The following is an 18,136-nucleotide window of genomic DNA, read 5'->3' on the forward strand; positions in this document are numbered from 1 at the left end:
TGTGTGCATTTAAACATGTTGCTATATAATTCTATGTGTTTGTAAAATTCTATGCTTTTACGTATTCTTACTTAAGAAACTACTAGAAGTGCACATTCTTACCTTACACACGATCAGGTATTACATTTTCCTCTTTCAGAATGCCTCTGTATCACTAAGCTTTGCAAATACCCAAACACTTGAGCATGCAGAGTCACCCCACCTGAGAAAGGGCACTCATGAAACCAAACTGTTTAGCACCCTCCTCCTCCTGATTGACAGTTTCAGAACCTGCAGCCCATTTTTGGCAGAGCTGCTGAAGTCTCTTAATTAGCTTCTTGATTAATTCAATGCAGTGATGATTAATCCCTTGTTTTTTATGCAAACGGTGAGTTGGCAGAAGGGAGAAAGCACCCAAACCAAGGGAAAGGCAAGTAAAATTCCATGGTTATTTCACTGTCAGGTAACTAATCAGCACGTACCTGCCAACAGCCTACTCCTGGTGCCCTTGCCCACCCAGCAGGCAAAAAAAAAAACAGATACAAAAAGAGATGTATTGCAGTTGGATGTGGAGAAAACAGAATTGTGCCTGGTGTTATGCTGGCAGGATAAGGGGATATTAAAGTAATGCATAAGAAACTGAAGTTCATTAATTCTCCTCAGAAAATAAATTCCTTAAAAGAGGGTTTGCACTGAAGCTTGTGCCTGAAAAGCAGTGTCACAGCTTTGAATGTATATGTATAAAAGTGCCAGATGCTGACACCCTGATCTCTGGCTCACTGGCTATGCCTACGTAATGGCAGTACTAGTAATCACTTCAGAAGTGTTGATGTATGAAGGGAACTCCCCAGATTAAAGAGAGTAAAAGAAACACCAATGGGAGTATACTCCTGTCCTCCAAGTTCCTCCTAAATTCCACCTTTACTGGGAGGCATCAGTATCCATTCAATGGACAGCAGAAACGCGCATCCCAATACTCTCGCTGTCACGTTTCGCTTCCTTTGTTTTAGTCACTAATTGTCTCCTGCGCTTGGAGACTAAACTCCTCAGGAAGGCTCTGTGCACAATGCCTCTTGTGTGAGGGGTTCATCGTGGGCCTCTTGGTGTTACTGTATTACAAATACCAAACAAAGGTAATCACTCCTGCCAAGGGTATGCTGAGGCACAATCTAGCTCTTAATAAAGTATGGCAGTGCAACAGGGAGAATTTCAAAGAGGCATGAATCAAACTAGAAATTCATTTACAGCAGGCTCCAAAGGATGACTTTCCAACAGTGAAAATGATAGGAAGGAAATCTTGTCGCGTAAGAAGGTTGCTGTTCAGATGAAATCTCAAGGAGAAGTTTAGAGAGGAATTTGTGTTCAGCTCACTGAGTAAGAATAGAACAGGAAACTGCAAATGACACCAGTGGTTTGGATTGTACGATTAAGTAACTGCCCTCCTTTTTAATGAAGTCACTCAAGTACGACTAAACAGCAAAGCAGAGCAGTAAAGTCAATAGAGTTAAACTCTCTTAGCTTTAAACAAGCCCGGCCAGTTATACGGCTTCTCCAAAAATTGCATTTCCATCCGCACACGGGGAGATTTAATTTCTCTGAAGGACGGGGCTAGAACAAAGAGATGTGAGCTCCAAACTAGTCGTGAACCCACTCTGTAAATAACGGGGGGTAGAAATTATAAAGTCAGAGATAGTTAACAAACAAACACAACAAAATTTCCCACTGCAGATGTAAGTCGCTATTAGCTGCCCGTTGTGCCATTTAGCAGTAAGCACCTATTCCTGTCCGTGATTTCTCACCTATTGAAGGAGCACATTTGCAAGTGACTTCCCGTTTGAAAGGCCCAGCCCTGCTGAAAGGGCCCTGATGGGCTGGCACCTGTCCTTAAAACGCTTTTATCTATTGAGGAAGGCTTGACTGAATTAACCGTTTTAAAGAAGAGCGCTCTGTGTTCGGCTAATGTAGTTAACCCATTAAAGGAACAACATTATCACCCGTGGCTCTCCCTGCGAGCTCTTTATCTTCCTTGTTTGGAAGAAATGGTCCTATGCAAAACCAAACCGCTTCCCATAGCTGCTGGGGGCTCAGTGTGTGATCCTACACCAGCTTATTCAAACCGAATACTTCCTACTGAGTAATTCTGGGTCACATATTCCTCTTGTGCCTTGATGCAAAGCTAAGAAATTAGATCATGACCCTTCATATCAGCAGCGTGGTAAACAGCTACTGGGCTCCCTGTCTGGAACTCTGGGGATGTACATGAAAACTCGGATAAATAGATGTGTGTAAATCTATTCAATGATATTTTATGCTAAGGCAAATGATTAAATAACTTTATCAAAATAGAAATTAGAGTCGTGGATTTTATCTCCTTTTACCTCTTCCGTGGAGTATTTCAGATAGAGCATAGTTGTACAGACAGCAGAAACTGACTTGCTATGACAAAGCCAAAGGAGCTGACAGCAATAAAAAGGAAGTTGCATGTCATGTCAAAAATGAGCTAGGACTATCTGTAGGCTTAATAGACAAATAGAAATAAAACAGGAAAGTAGAAAACAAAACATTACCTGGGAACAAAATAAGTGATCACAGACTAAAAGCAGAACTTTTGAAGAGCTACAGCCCCAGTTTGTAAGCATACCATACAAAAGGCAAAGCAAATCTGTGAAGTAATTGATTCTAGAAGCAAGCTGAATCCTCATTAGGGACTTTTTGCTTGCTAAAGAGGGTGGAGAGGAATCAGGCAAGAATAATTAGCAGAAAGAAAACCTTCCCCTCCCAGAAAAACCCACATCAGGTCTGAGATGGAAATTGTAAGAGAAACCCTGCTTCCACTTAAGTAAATTAGGAACACGCTGATTTCTTCCACTAAGATCTCAGCCTAGGTGGTGGATTCATTTCTGTAGGTACTGAGGGTTTAGTGCCCCTAACATAGGGGGGAAAAAAAAAAACCAAAACTAAAATAACCAGTTTTCTTCCGGTTGAACTGGTGGAATTCTTACCATTCAAGACAAGGACATCTATTTGATGGAAGGAAACAGGCACTGACATCAGAGGGACCAAGCTGCGGTTTGCCATGTGCAGCATCTTAAACTATCGATGATGTCTTGATCTAACAACTGTGAAGGAAATGCAGGCTCCCAGCCCGTCCTGTGCTCAGGGCAGCCAGACCCCAAGAGAAATAAGCAACAGCAAAGTCAGCAGCCAGAGGAACACAGACATTAAAATAGCATTTGCATCTTTATTTTGCTCCAGTGCAGCAGAGTAGCAGTGAGAGAGTGGGATGTACACATTTAGACTGGAGAAGTGGGAGGCTAAGCTGCAGAGGCCCAAACCCACACACAACCAGTGATTCATAGGAATGAATTCTTGCATACAAATTTTCTAATTTTTACTATTCCATTATTTGGGAAATTCTGGGGAAATCCTGAAGCCTTTGGCATCAGTAGCAGAACTCATCAATTTCTAGAGGACAGACTGAATATTGATATTGAAGACAGATTCCCCACAGTTACGAGGTTCCATATTCAAGACTGTGTTTCCAGAATGATGAAAATTAGGCTGAATTTAGATATCTCTATCCCCAGTATGATATTTATTCAAACCAGATGCCTCAAATTCCTTCTGAATGCTTACAATAACTATTAATCAAGTATTCACGTTATCCAGATTGTAATCGAGTGCTCAGATCTGCAGTCTGCTTCAGATACCAAGAAACAGGGATATTGTTTTTAAACTTCCTTCACCAAAAAGGGATCAAAGAAAAATATGGTAAACAACACGTAGCTCGCATGAGCTACCACACAGAATCAGCCTGGAAAATTCCTACAGCAAAGAGAATGTTAGTAGCAATATCTTATATGACCATGCTGGCTAGTAGTCAGGAATCCTGGTGGTGAATCAGGACCTCCATCAGAATCCTAATGCAGACTGAATAGGTTCAGTCCCAGAGGCACTACAGTTTACACATTACAGGGCTCTAAATATTAAACTGCTTACTGGGGTGTGTTTTCTCTTGCAGCCAGTTAAGAAGATAGTACCTACAAGACAAATCATACAGCGTGTGTTCTTTCAGTGACATAGTACCCCCCACACCATAGCTTCTGCAGCATGGGCTTCTCATTGAGAAAGCTGCCATGCTGAGGAGTCCGAAACCGAGTCACTCAATAAACCCTGAAATGAATAAACGGGGCTGACACATACCTTATTCACACCCTGGTGCATTGTTTGTGCAATCTTCAACTTCAGAAACAATTAGAGTAAAACTGCTGTGTGTAGAGGCATAGGGAAGAAGTATGCCTTGGCCTGCAGACTGTGGGCAAACAACAGACCTGCTGATTGCTCTTGTTTTAGAAGCATATGTAAACAAAATAGCCAGAAAACCCTGAGCTGATGTGTGCTACATATTTACCTAAGCATAACTGCTCTGTGGAATGACTAAATCCCAGTGTATGCAGGAAATAAAGTTTTCTAACAGGATGTTATCCGAAGGAAATAAAATAACTCAGTTTCTTAGCTATACTTACTGCTAGTAGCTATTAATTTGTCTGACTACACATGTCATGCCTCAACAGAATGCTCAGACACACTCAGTGATTTACTTTCAGGCAGAAAAGGTAAGTCTGTTATATCACTAATTAGCAATTTTAATTGTAAAGCAAGCTGTCTACAGTAAGAATCTGTTCACCCCCCAAAATAATGAATAGTAATAAATTATATCCACTGATTCTTTAAACTCAGATAATAAATAACCTAAAGAAACTGAGGATATCGCACAGTAACAAAAAAACCCAACACTGAAAAAGCTTCTTATTTTTCTCAGGCCTCATCCCTTTGTTTGGAAATGTGGAAAACCATAGTTCTGAGGTGAATATCTTTTGTTACTGCAGCACGATTACATGATTCTAGTGGCACCACAAGTGCAAGAGAAGGCGGCAGTGCTAATGTGTGCTGGCTTTCATCACATACATGAAAGTAATTCTTGTAATATCCTTTTGCCTGAAGAAATTAAGATACTTTAGATATGCATTGATTGCAGGGTCGTATCCGAAGCCCAATTGTTACACCAAGGGACTTTTTATTCTAATTCTTTTGTTGCTCCATAGTCATTGTTTTTGTATGAAAAGCAAAGTAAGAAATGAGCCTTGTACCGAATATTCTCAAGCTGACTTCCCCCCATGGGTGATAATTTGGAAAGTTAAGTTCCTATTCAGCTGATTTGCTTTTTGTTTCCCAATTTGCACAACTGAAACTCAGTCCCTCAGTGAGCTGGTACACCAGCCTTGACTCAGCTCTCAAGAATGTCCGTGTATCAGGGTGTGCCTCCACTGAAGTCACTCCGGTATAAAATTAAACCAAAAGTGAGTGTGAAGGGTACCCCGAGTGCCCCGTGTCTAACAGCCAGGGTGACAGCAGGGATCAAGGCTGCTCTGGAGGGTCTCCTCCCTCATACTGCAGTGGGGTGCCGTGCCCCTCAGAAGCATTTCCCACCTCCCCAGGATGCAGAGCACGTTGAAGAGCAGGCTCTCACTCCCAGAGGATGCCACCGGTAAAACACCGTGCGCACGCACCTAAGGGGAACGCGCAGATAGCAACAAAGCCGCCGAGTTAAAAGAAACAGACTGCAGAAGGTCAGGGCCAGGGAAACCGAAACCTGCCAAGTGCTGGACACCCTCATGTCTGGTTTCATCCTCAGGCAGCTGGAAAAAACAAGCCCCTGCCCTCCCCCTTCCTGCCGTGTCTGCGCCTTCGGCCGGGACGTGAAGAATCTTCCTCATTCACAGCGCCGCAGCGGGACGCCCGGGAGAAGCGGGATCCAATTAAGGTGGGGCCCAGCCTTACCCAGAACATGGGATGCGAGGGAAAGGCGATGACACTATCGAGCTCTTGCAAAATGATGAAGGAAACTGTTCCTCGCATGAGAGGCCGCTCCGGGCTGTCAGGGCTGTTTTAGCCGAGGCGTGCCAGTATAAAGCTGTGAGCACTTCAACTGCTCCGAAAGGCGTAACAAGTAAATAAAATCACAACTTTTCACTGAATTGCTGCTTAAATGGTTCCTCTTTGCTGGTCTGCAGTTGCTCAGGCCCCTGAAAATTTGGCACCAGCAAACAACTCTCAAGAATACAGCTGCCTGCATATAGAAAAGCTATATATGTACCCCACAGAACACCGAACCTAAAGCTGGGAGTGTGTTTTCTATTGTGATTACATTGTCATCAGCACTGTGAACTGAAATGGGAAGAATATGCCAATTATTTTTATTTCTTTTTACTTCTTTGTATAATACAACCCAGTGAAACATGTGCTTAAAGTTAAGCACATGTTTCAAGTGCTTAGGGAAATAGGAATGGCTTAACGTATGTCTTTGGAGGGGCAGAGTTGATAAAGAGAGATTGCGGTTTTACCACAGAACTGACACAAAAAATGGATTCAAAACCTGTTTTGAACTAAACCTAGCTATAATACAATCTTCGTCCATACTTAAAGACTTCTGGCTTCATAACCAGCAAACTGGAGTTTTAGGATATAAATTTTCCCCTCAAAAATTGTGCCCTCATACCATTTCTGTTAGCTCTTCTGAAAACAAAGCATTAAGTCTTATTTCTAAGGTTCTGATGTCCTTGGTACAGATCAAGTGGTGACTTTAAATCACTCCAGTTATATGAATATAACTTCATTGATAACACTTCATTTTGGAAAACAGGCAGTTAGCTCAGTACAGTTGTGTAACAGTAATTCAGTAAGACAGAAAAATTGCCCCTGTAGGCCAGCCCACATGACATTTAGTTCTGGCATATAATCCCACAGCGCTGGCAAACAGGGATTCTGGGGGAAATCTTGCTCTTTTAGCATTTTACAGTGTTTAGCTCAAAAGCTCCTGATCCACAGCTGCATGTATTAATTAGCATTAATAGTTTCATTATTAATATCATTATTAATTGGGAAGCTACAGTTAGTCCCAGCACATTCTCTCTGCTGCAGCCTACCAGTAGCCCTACAGAGCTTTGTGCTGGCCACTCCTGAGGGACAGAACAGTATGTGGGAATGTGAAAGCACACACAAAATGAGGGGAACACACGATAACTTAAAAGAGCAATAAAATGAGGAGCCACCTATTCAAGTCAAACCTGTCTGTCTCCCTTGCTAAAGCAATAGTGGAGAGAGAACTTAAAGCACGTGGCAGGGTTGTCGGGTGTGAAGATCAGGGTGTTTTGGGGGTCCTCAAAGGACCGTGGGCACAAGCCCAGCTGCACATACAGCTGTTCTCTGGCCCCAGTATGCCAAACTGGCATCACGGAAGTAAAGAGCAATATTAGAGCAATTTGGGAGTGACCAGACATGGCCAGAGGACAGCAAGTTATAGCCTCAGGTACAAAGTAAGGAGCTTTGTCCACCAGATCAGCCAGGGCCAGAGCAGCACATTTGACCACAACCTGAGTTTCTTTCTTTTCCTGCCAGCCCTCTCCTTCCCCTACCAACACCCCAAAACTGAAAAGGCGGTATTAAAATTAGAGGTTGTTAGGCAACTTAGCTAAATTTATATCCATACTCTGAGCTCTACTGCTTCCTTCAGGGAAGAGCTCTCCTATCGGAGGGCTGTTGGTTTACATCCATCATTCCATTTTCCAGCCCGTACAATGGTAAACACCTGTTCATTTAGCAGCTGATGGAAGACATAATAGCTGTGTAACTGTAAATAGTCAGCAGCTGTAAACGTTGATGCAAATCATACCTAAGTGATTGAAAGAGCTGACAGAGCCCATTATACATCCTGTGAGCAGCGCCTCTCCACTCGCGTAGCATCTCATTTTTCCTGGGCTGTGACAAGCCTGGTTTTGCTCAAGTTAGGGGATGGAAGTACATTCTTCATTAAATCTAAGAATCTGTAACACCTTACTCCTGTGGTTAAAGTTTTAAAGTGATCTTTTGATAAGAATTACTGTGCTCTGGCTCCTGTCCCAGCTCTGCTGAGGGTAGAGGCTTGAAAGATATATTTGAAGTTACAATAGTAGAAAATGAGTTGCGGGTGGAGGAGAATGGCGAAACCGGCTGTTCTAACTGAAAATGACACCAGCTTCAAAAATATCTATGGGAACACTGTTTAGCAAAATCATTTTTTAAACCATATCAATGCAGGCAAACTACCTCTCCCAGGAGTTGGGTTTGTTTTTTTTTGGCTCAGTGTTTGACTGTGCCAAAACAGGGAACAGCTTAAACCGAAACACACACATGCACACGTGTCTCCCCTCGCTTTTCACAGCTAGTAGGAAGTAGTATGGTTTAACAGATAAATCACTGGAGTGGAGTTCAGGAAGTTTTAGCTGTATCAGTGCTATTAACTCAGTTGCATCCTGCTCCTCATGAAAGCACCCTCAGGGTTCTGGTGATGTGGGGGACGGACAGGACAACGCTCACTGAGCGTGCTGTGTTCTCCTGGCTGTCTTACGTTTATCCTCTACCTTCTCCCAAAGGCAGTGCTGGCAGGTTTTTTGTACAGAGCTGAGGGTGAAATGTGTTTTTCCAGCAGTTCCTCAGCTGTGGCTTTGTCCTTCCACACTGGAGCTCACCTCTACCAAACCCTTCTGCAATGAGTGGAAAAGCTGATGCAGCATCCCCAGAACACACTGGGGAGTTCGTACAGTGATATGTAGGGCACGCTGTGTGTGCCATTCCTGCTCCCAGAGCAGCCAGCCAGAGTCTGGTCTGCCATTGGGAATGGTGGTGCCACCTCTCCCGGCAGGTCCTTGCTTGTGCCTGCGCCACTGCCAGACCAGGGAACTCATCCGGCCGAGGGTGACACAGGGAGGATTTATGCCAGGCTAAAGCTACTGTAAAGCCACAGCCTGAGGTTTGTGTTTACATTAAAAATGCCATCCAAAAATGCCAAACCTGATTCAGCATGGCTATATTGACAAATATTTCTTCTGAAGACCTGCCCAGTATCTTGCAAACACCTTACAGAAATTAACTAAATCCATCTAAATTCAGAGATATGGGTTGAGTGTGTTTCTGCATCACTCATTGCCCAGATAAAATATTTATAAGCAGGGATTTTATTATTGCAGTCTCTGTTCTTAAAGTCTAATTTAAAGAAAAAACTCATAAAATAGGAAATTACACTTTTAAGTGCACTTCTTTAGCAATAACTTAATATATTGAGAATTTTACCTTTTAAACACAGATACAATATTGTCTGTGACAACACAAAAACCTGTAAAACATGATTACATGCAAAACATAGCTTGTAAATATTTTTACATTAAATATTGTTCATTTAAACAGTGATTAAGTTAATGCCATGAAATAATGCCTCATGATATAAATAACTGTGTTGTCTAACATCTTTGAGCTGTACGTCTGCTGTCTTCCTGGCTCCCTCTTCCCAGTACTCCGGTAGTGTCAAATTGCATTGAAGTCAATTAAGAACTGCTCATTTATTATACACACCTTGTTAAAGCAAGAAGGATAATTGAATGCCAAGACTCCCTTTCCTTCACGTCCATGATTTACAATAACACGATAGGTAATAAGGATTTTTTAGATTAGGAGGCTTATAAATAGATGTGTAGGATTTTTTTTAAGGCCCCATTGTAAGAAGGCCCGTTTCTTTGATTTTAGCTATTGAAGTGTGCATTAACCTGTGGGGTTGATGTTGCAGGGACACGGGGATTAAGCCCTTTTTTTTTCTCCCTTGGATTTCTGTAAGTGAAAGGTTTCATTGGAGGAGGAGAACGAGGAGGGTGGCAAAGGCAAAAAGACAGCTGGGGAATGAATGATGAGCAGAGCCCTTTGTGCCACCATTTGGTTTTAACACTAGGATTGCTGTGAAATGGTGGCTGTTGCTAATGCAGTGGCAGCACAAATATATCCCAGCTGTGATCCCTTCTGGTTAAGCTAGGTGATGTCAATGTAGGTGATGTAAAAAGGAGAGAGAAGAAGAATACCTAAAATATCTTTCTGTTAATTCTTGCTTTGACCTTTATGAATACAGAATGAAAAATAAACCTCTGTCTCTTATACACGCATGGTTTGGTCCACCTGTACTATGTCAACATTACCGAAAGGACTAAGGATGAACTATTAAAAAGTGCACTCTTTTTGAACACCCAAACCTGGACTCCATCTAACAACTCTGATTTATTAAATAATAACATTTAAGAGGTTCTAGAGAGGTGCCTTGGACCCACAGAGAAAGCCAGACTCATGGAGATAAGTTTTTTACTGGCCTGGAGACAAATGGAATGCCTAGTAGCCTTATCCACTGTGACAGAGAGAGCTGCAGCCAGGCAGGTTTATCTATGGGTATGCAAGAGGATTCCCTTTAATGAAAATCTCCTATTTCATAAGTGTCTTTCGCTAGAAAAGCAGAAGGACTTTAAACATAAAATATAGGCACTTCCTCTCTCCTCCCCATACTTTTACACTGCTTGCTTTTAGACCACTTTCTTGTACATGCAAAAATATGAAGTGACTTCCCCCCCCCCCAAGGAATCTACATAGAGATCAGATAAGCCCGGCTCAGCCTACTGAAATTTGCACCCATAAATTACCGTTCAGACAAGAAAGCCTTGCCCAAGCCACGCTGAAAAGCATCTCCTTAAATGTTCCTTCCTTCTAGGCAAGAGCAGTCCAGTTCATTCAAGGTGACTCACTTAAATACATATGTAAGTCCAAATGACTTTCCACTATTATTTATTAGCTGAACACAAAGTCCCCAGACAGCATTGGGAAAAGCCAAAGTCCCGAGCTAGAGGAGTTTGCAGTGCACTCACTGCAGGTTCATTTTGCTGTTTCTGAGTGAGGAAATTGCTCCAGAGGCGTTAAAAATATTAATACTCAGGTGTTACAAAAACCCCCATCCAAACAAGGAAACAACCGAAGCCTCCTGAAGAACAGTTACCGGCTCCACATACCAGCTCTCTGGTAAAGTTAAATGTGTTGGGATGTTTTCTCAACCAACACGAAGCAATTAGGCTCGATTGTGGTTTAATGATTCTCCAAATGCCTTTTTTTGTGCCGTTCCTTTGTCCTGAGGGTTCTTCCTATCGCATCGGACCCAACCGAGGACGGATGATAAAGTGCACGTGTTTGATTGGGAGCTTTGAATAAGAATTCATTCCTAACAGCCTTTTCCCCTGAAGGAAATAATGGTATGAAGTAAATAAATAAACAAGCAAACAATTAAGAAACCGCCTCTGTCCCGTTTCCTTGAAGAAAAAAGAGCTGGTTTTTTTTTTTTTTTTATTATTTTATTATTTTAATGTTATTTTATTTTTATTCTGCTTCTTTTCTCATGGGCCTCTCCCCCCCGCCCCCCTCACCCCCTCCTCCCCCAGCCCCTCCTGGGCAGCGGGGCAGTTTAGTACAGTAGAGGTTTCAAATGCTGCTGTTTAAATGTTTTCAACGAATATGTTAATGACAATGGACAAGCCTTTAGCACTCTGCTGAAACAGCAGCCTGAACATTGTGTATTTAGCAGATCCTATAAGGTGATGACAGCTCACAAGGAGTTGATAAACGCCATTCCTCAGGAAGATAAATGTAAACCAAACCTCAAACCTCTGGCAATTTATTCACAAATCCAATTATTTTACAATAACACATTAAATTTGAGGCGCTGTGAATTTTAAAAAGCAACAATAGGGCTTGGGCTTGGCTTTCATTTCTAGGCATTGAGAAAAACCTGATCGAAAATGCAAAAGTCAAAACAAAAGAAGGTTAGGAGGAAGACATTAATATTCCCTACTTGTATGGGTCCCGGCTCCCTGCTGGGATGACTTCACATGCTCATCTAATAGCTGACTCCAAGCAAGCCCAGAACAGCAGAGCAAGCCCCCATCTTTTTTTCAAGGTAATAATATCTGTAAAAGTTTTGAAGGAGCAGATGGATTTCAGAGCTTAGCCAGCTAGAGGGCTACAGCATCACTACCATGAGCAGACACACCAATGCGGACTCTCTGCTTTGTAGGGACCCCCCAGCCCAGATGCCCCCCAGCTGGCTGTAGGATTGAGGCACAATCCTGTACAAAAGTGTTCCACCTTATTCCTCATCCCCTGACAAACACGGGGACCATGAGAAGAGCAACTGGGTTCTCTAAAGTACAAAACTTCACTAATGTACAAAACCGCTGCTGCAGAAGTAGAAGTTGCCCAAGGGTGTGAATATTCTCTCATTCTCCAGGTGGATAGTCACCAGAGCCAATCCACGTGGGATTACATATCAGTGTCCCTGCAGAAATCTTTAGTCCTCAGGAAAGGTCAGTGGAGGTGGAAGATTTAGTTCCATAAACCATTTGGGCAACTTGATACAGGACCATAATTCTGCTTAAAGATATTTCGGGGGCATTATGCCCTTCTTAGGATAGGTTATTGTATAATAGTATGCTTCATTTATTAAAAAAAATTAGACAATTTATATTTTGCTAGCTGACTAAAACATGCCTCGGTGGTTTTACTTACTGTGGAAACCTCAGACTTTGGTCAGGGGAACAGTAGGTGCAATTCCCTGTTAACTTTAGAAGGTAACATATGTGGGAGCCGTGAAATGGAAGCTGCTGACATGCCCACCACAAAACCAAAAATAAGGAAAAAAAAGGACTGTGACCCTGCTGCTTTGCTTTTGAACATAACTGCATCTAAACACAGCAGGACAAAACCCCGGCACAGGCACTGGAAGATGTTCAGTCAGTTGTGCTGTGTAATACTATGGGCACATACCGATCTACTGCTTCTTCTTATTTTTCCCCTTTCTTCTCCAGTACTCATGTGCTAAAGGGCACTTAGGTTTTTTGCATACCTGAATTCCATAAGCTAAATGTTTGCTGTGCACGTGCAAAATGGGTCAGTGCAGGATCAGAAAGTTAAGGGCCTCAGTTAGAGCTCTGCTTTGAGAATCCTGAAGTTCGGTTAAGTGATATTTTTTTGGCACTAGTTCTAAAAGAGCAATCACTTGGATTGTATATTTTCAGGAATAGCTCCCTTAGCAAAAAGGCCCGCTCCATAAACAAAATGGGCTGCTTCTTGAGAATGCTGTTCTCAATTATAAGAAGGATAGTTGTGTTTTGGGACAAGGAAGGAAGCACTTCTCTGCTGGGCTATCAGAAAATGAAACTGTGAATAAATAAGATACGTAATAGAGACCTAAGATACACGTAAGGTTGCTTCAAATCACAATGACACGTTACTCTGTTATAGCTTTGATAAATCAAAGCAATTGCACCACTGGTACATGTGGCCCACTAAAGGAGGTGTACTCAACCTTTCTAAGACTTTTGCTGGCACTGAGATGCTGGGATGCTCCTTGTATATACAATACAGCATCACCAAATTGCACAAAGCATCCTTAAATTCATCCGGGACTATTCTTTTACTGTTAAAGAAATCAGTTGAGCTACAGCTGTCTGTCAGAGCCTGCTGGGAAAGCACGAGTAGGTGTCTGAAGCTGTGAGGCATCCTGTGCTGTGAATAGGCAATGCTTGCTGCTATCCCAGCCGGGCAGCTCAGAGAGCATTTAGCAGAAAACCTGCCATAATCCAGGGATGAGGTCGCTGAATACTCTTGCCTCTGCAGCACTATCCCAACCACCAGCTATACCCCAGTTAAAATACACCTTTTACTGATTCCCCAAATTGACAAGTATGTATAACTGCGTTAATGTGCTTAAGAATAGAAGTGCTCATAAAACGGCTACATGAGGCTCCTACAGTGAAAAATCTCTCTTCATTGCTAAACTTAATTTAATTATTGTATCTGTTGACCAAGCAGAACCCCATCTAAGGCAGAAATTTCTCATTCTGATTTCAAGAAGGAGCATGTGATGAGAGAATCACCCGTTCTACATAGTTTAAAATACTTTCATACCAATTGCTCTACTTGTTCGGCTCTAGTGGAGGTTTGAAATAGGTGCGCTGCGATGCTCGTGGGTTTGATTTACACAGATTTCAGACACACATTGTGTGAAACCATTCAGAGACATTCAACACCTTTCTTTTTTTTTTTTTTTTCTTTAATCGGCATCTTAATGACTCATTTGGAGTGCTTGCACACCAACTCACCCAAAACCCCCTCAAGCAATGACTTACAGTAAGAACGTTTAGGGGATGTGTCAATGGGTGGCATTAGAATTTGTTAAAAGTGTCTGGGCAAGAAAGAAAGAAGTAAGAAATACTTCCTATTAACTAATACATTTTGGGGTAATTTCTCTGGGAAAATCTGAAACACATTGTCATCTACTGCATCTGCAGAAGGGAAATTTCATCATTCCCACTGACGTTACAATTTGTTCAGCTGCATGAAAGGTGGGAGTCTTTGTTTAGCCATGGCTCGACTGAATTCCAGCGTTTTTATTCTACGTCAGCTGCTCTGCCCACAGGCAGCAGAGGCCAGTTCCTCAAAAGGTGCTATGCAGCTCCTTAATAAAGCACTTTTATCAAGGAAGTTACCAATGTCCACATGACTGAGGTAGAAACACTGACGCACAAAGTACACGATTTTCTCAAGATGACAAGTTAATTCAGTATCACAGAAGAGAACTGGGACTTCCTAACTCCAATTACAAACCCTATGGAGAAGTCTATTTCTAATTAGTTTTTAGTCGGTATATTCCAAGGGCAGTTTCTATAGTCTGAACAATGCAGGGTCTCCCAAATTCCAGCCAAATATTTTTGTCCCACTCAGGGCACATAACTGCTTTCTAATTATCCACCCCATTTCTTGGTGTAAGATAATGCATAAATTCTCTTCATTTGCAAGCATCCTATTTTCTGATTGTTGATTTCTTTTTCCCATATAAATATTTCAAACTTGGGGGAATTATAGTAAAAATTGACTTTTATGCCCTGACTATATTACATCTGTTTTAATTCTAATGTTAGTAAGAATGGCAATAGACAAACAGCAACATATGTCAGCGGTAAATACCATATTATTTTGCATTAAAAATGTACTATTTATTATTGTCTGAAAACTCCCACATATTAAAATATTTCTTAGCCCAACTGCCCTCACAGAACCCTTATAGAAAAGGGTTAGTTTCTCACTAAGAATGATATCTTACTTTTGTTTCATGCAAGTACTGTATCTAATACTGTGGCTGTTTAGATCTTAGGTCATGGAAAAGAAGAGAAAAGAAGATATTAACATATCAATGAAACACTCTCCTCAGGAGCCATGGAGTGGGAACAATATTTGCATCTCCAGTTTGTTAACAGCACAAGCAAAACTGCTAGTGAAAATTCTTAAATTAGGGTTTAATGCGATGGTCTCTGTTTTCAAAAGAGAAACAAAAAGGCACCACAAACCGCATGTGCTCAGAAGTGGCTTGTTCTGTGTAAAGATCACCGTAAATCACCATTGAAGACCTGAACCCCTTTTGGTTAGGTAGAGAACAAACTCCTGTAATAATACATGAATCCAGAGCTGCCATGCAGCTTCTTGGGCTCCTGACTAGGAAAATTGTACAGTAGATCAAAAGTAGAATTGATTAATGCAGTAAATTCATTGTATTGTTTACCTGAAGAAATTACTACTTCATATAGGTGCCAAAATCACCATATGCATAGAATCATAGAATAGTTAGGGTTGGAAAGGACCTCAAGATCATCTAGTTCCAACCCCCCTGCCACAGGCAGGGACACCATATTGAATAAAGCCTCAGTAGACAATCAACTTCTCCCTAATGTCTGCCAGTTCAATTTTGGGGATATTCTTGTAGAAGATCCTCATCTGTAGCAGATTTGTTTTCTAACCCACATCTGTTAAGTGTCTTATACTTTGGAGCTTGAAAAGCTATTATTTCTTTTCTTGCCTTATCTAATGTACCTGTGGCTATTTCTGATACACATCTCACTTAGAACATCTTGTGATAACGAGTTCCATGGAACAGTTGTGTTGCACTGCAAGAAGTATTTCCTTTAGCCACTTTAAACATGTCACTCATCTCTGAGCCACCTTTATTTATGAAGTACTTCTTGCTGAAATAAGATCGAATGCAGTATTCCAGATGACATCACACCATTAACATTTTACATTTTATTTTCTATCACACTCCTTATGCAGTCTAATATTTTACAAAAGAAATGGAAATCCTGACTGAATGCTGAATCCAGATCCCATTAAACTGTCCTCAATAATACTCAGGTCTTTCCCCACACTTGTAGAGCTCACTGGAAAAAAACAGACTTTTTCCTTGGAACCATATGTCAATGGAGCTGTTAGCGTAGTCACCACCCTTAGTCATATTTAAAGATGCTGTTAGAGTGAAAATAAATATCAAGGCATCGGAGTTTTTCAGAAAAGGGAACTGTTTCTGGAGCACGTTGCCTCCATCTTCCAAAGCATTCTCCCTTCCTTAGGGCCAAAAAGCAGAAGAAGCTGAAGGAAATCCAGTATTTCTGAAGTGATGACCACAAATTCAGAAAAATCAATATGGAATTATGTGGCTGTGCATTGCCAATCATTTCTGAAAGCCATTAATTGGGTGATTTTGCGTGATTTTGCGTAGTGCCAAGAGCTTAACTCAAATGTTAACTTTCGAACTATGAGTTCAGGGCCCAGTTTTCAAAGTGATGAGCACAGTGAAGTCCCACAAAAGCCACTGTGGAGCGTAGCACTTCATAAAGAGCAGGCTCCATGTTGTTTATGTAATATATTTTTAAAAGATTTGCTCTGCTTTAGTCCACTAACAAGTAATTAAGCTGCCTCCAGATTAAGAGGCTGAGCCAAGAATTACAGGATATACCACATGCTTTCTCAAGGCAAATATTTACAGTTGTTTGTTGGGTTGATGCCTTTGACATCTATCTTCTACACATAGGCCATTAAAAAATGCAACATCACAAAAATCACCACATGACATTATGTGAAAGATTTGCTTTTTGAAAAGCAAGATGTATTCAACGCCAGCTTGCAAATTGTTTTGCAGATGCTATTTCTATAATGCTGGCATGGCTCCTTTTAGCAAGGGGGGTGGGGGTGGGGGGGGAGAGAAACATAAAAGACCCAGATCAAAGATTCCTTTTTGGTAGGCAAAGGCTTCTGGCTTCTTTTTCCTAATAGAAAAAGTTTGTGATATCAGAGGAGACCGCACATCAAGCAGGGTTATGCAGCCCAGCTTTAGCATTCTCTTTATTCGTGCTTTGTGCTTGCTGCTGCTCCCTTGTCACTGTGTTGGTTGTTTCATGGGGGCCTCTGTGGGATTTAGAGAACACAGGCAGAAAATGCTGTAGAAATGAAGACTTCAGTAATTTGCTTATCATTCCTGTTAAACTAACCCTATGACTGACTGTCCTCAGTAAAACTAATCCTGTGAAAGTCTCCAATGGCTTCTCGATATTTTCAGTAATCAGAATGCCTTTATGCCTAATGGTGGCATGGTAAATGCATCCCTGTGTGGGAGAGAGCAAGCTCCTCAAAGCACTGCCTGGCTTTTCTAAAATCACAGGCATCTCTGATTTCAATAGAAGTCAATGTTGCTTTCTCCTTTGGAAGAGTCAAATAGTTACGCAAACAGGAATTTAAGGTAAACAGAAATATGTATATCACGAGGCTGGCCAGAGCGCTCATTGACTCAGTTCTGCAGCCGTCTAAGTTTAGGATAAAGCTCCCTCTTTCTCAGTGTCCACATGTCTGACTGAGGAAGTGCCCAAATGCTTTCCTGGCAGGTTGCAGACATGCAGTGTGACCAGATCAGGCAGGTTCCAGCATCCCTGCATTGATTCCTGCAGTGGGACCGCAGACTGGCTGGAGGCAGCTCCACTCACACCACGAGTGGATAACAAGGGAGTGGGTGCCTCTTCCAGCCAGCTCAGCAAATGGACTTTTTCAAGTTAGTAAATATATTAAAGTACAGACTTCAAAAGCCCCTGATCGGAAGATGGTGGCAACGAAGAACACCATGCAAACAGATAATCTAACACTGTAGACCTGTTTAAGAGCTGGAAGAAGTGTAGAGAAGATTTTTCTCTCCCTCACCCCCATGGTTTTCAGGAAAAGGTCTTTGAACTTCTTTATCTGAGCACTTATGTTTTTATTACAGGAAATTAAGAGGCTGAATGATGTGTGATTCAACCGTGGATCCCTGGACATGAAATGAAGCCATAACAAAACATTTTAATATGAAATCAAAACCATAAGCTTGACTCTCTCCTGCATCTGACCT

Source organism: Lathamus discolor, chromosome 11 (genome assembly GCF_037157495.1).
Source record: "Lathamus discolor isolate bLatDis1 chromosome 11, bLatDis1.hap1, whole genome shotgun sequence".
In the NCBI taxonomy this organism is placed as follows: domain Eukaryota; kingdom Metazoa; phylum Chordata; class Aves; order Psittaciformes; family Psittacidae; genus Lathamus; species Lathamus discolor.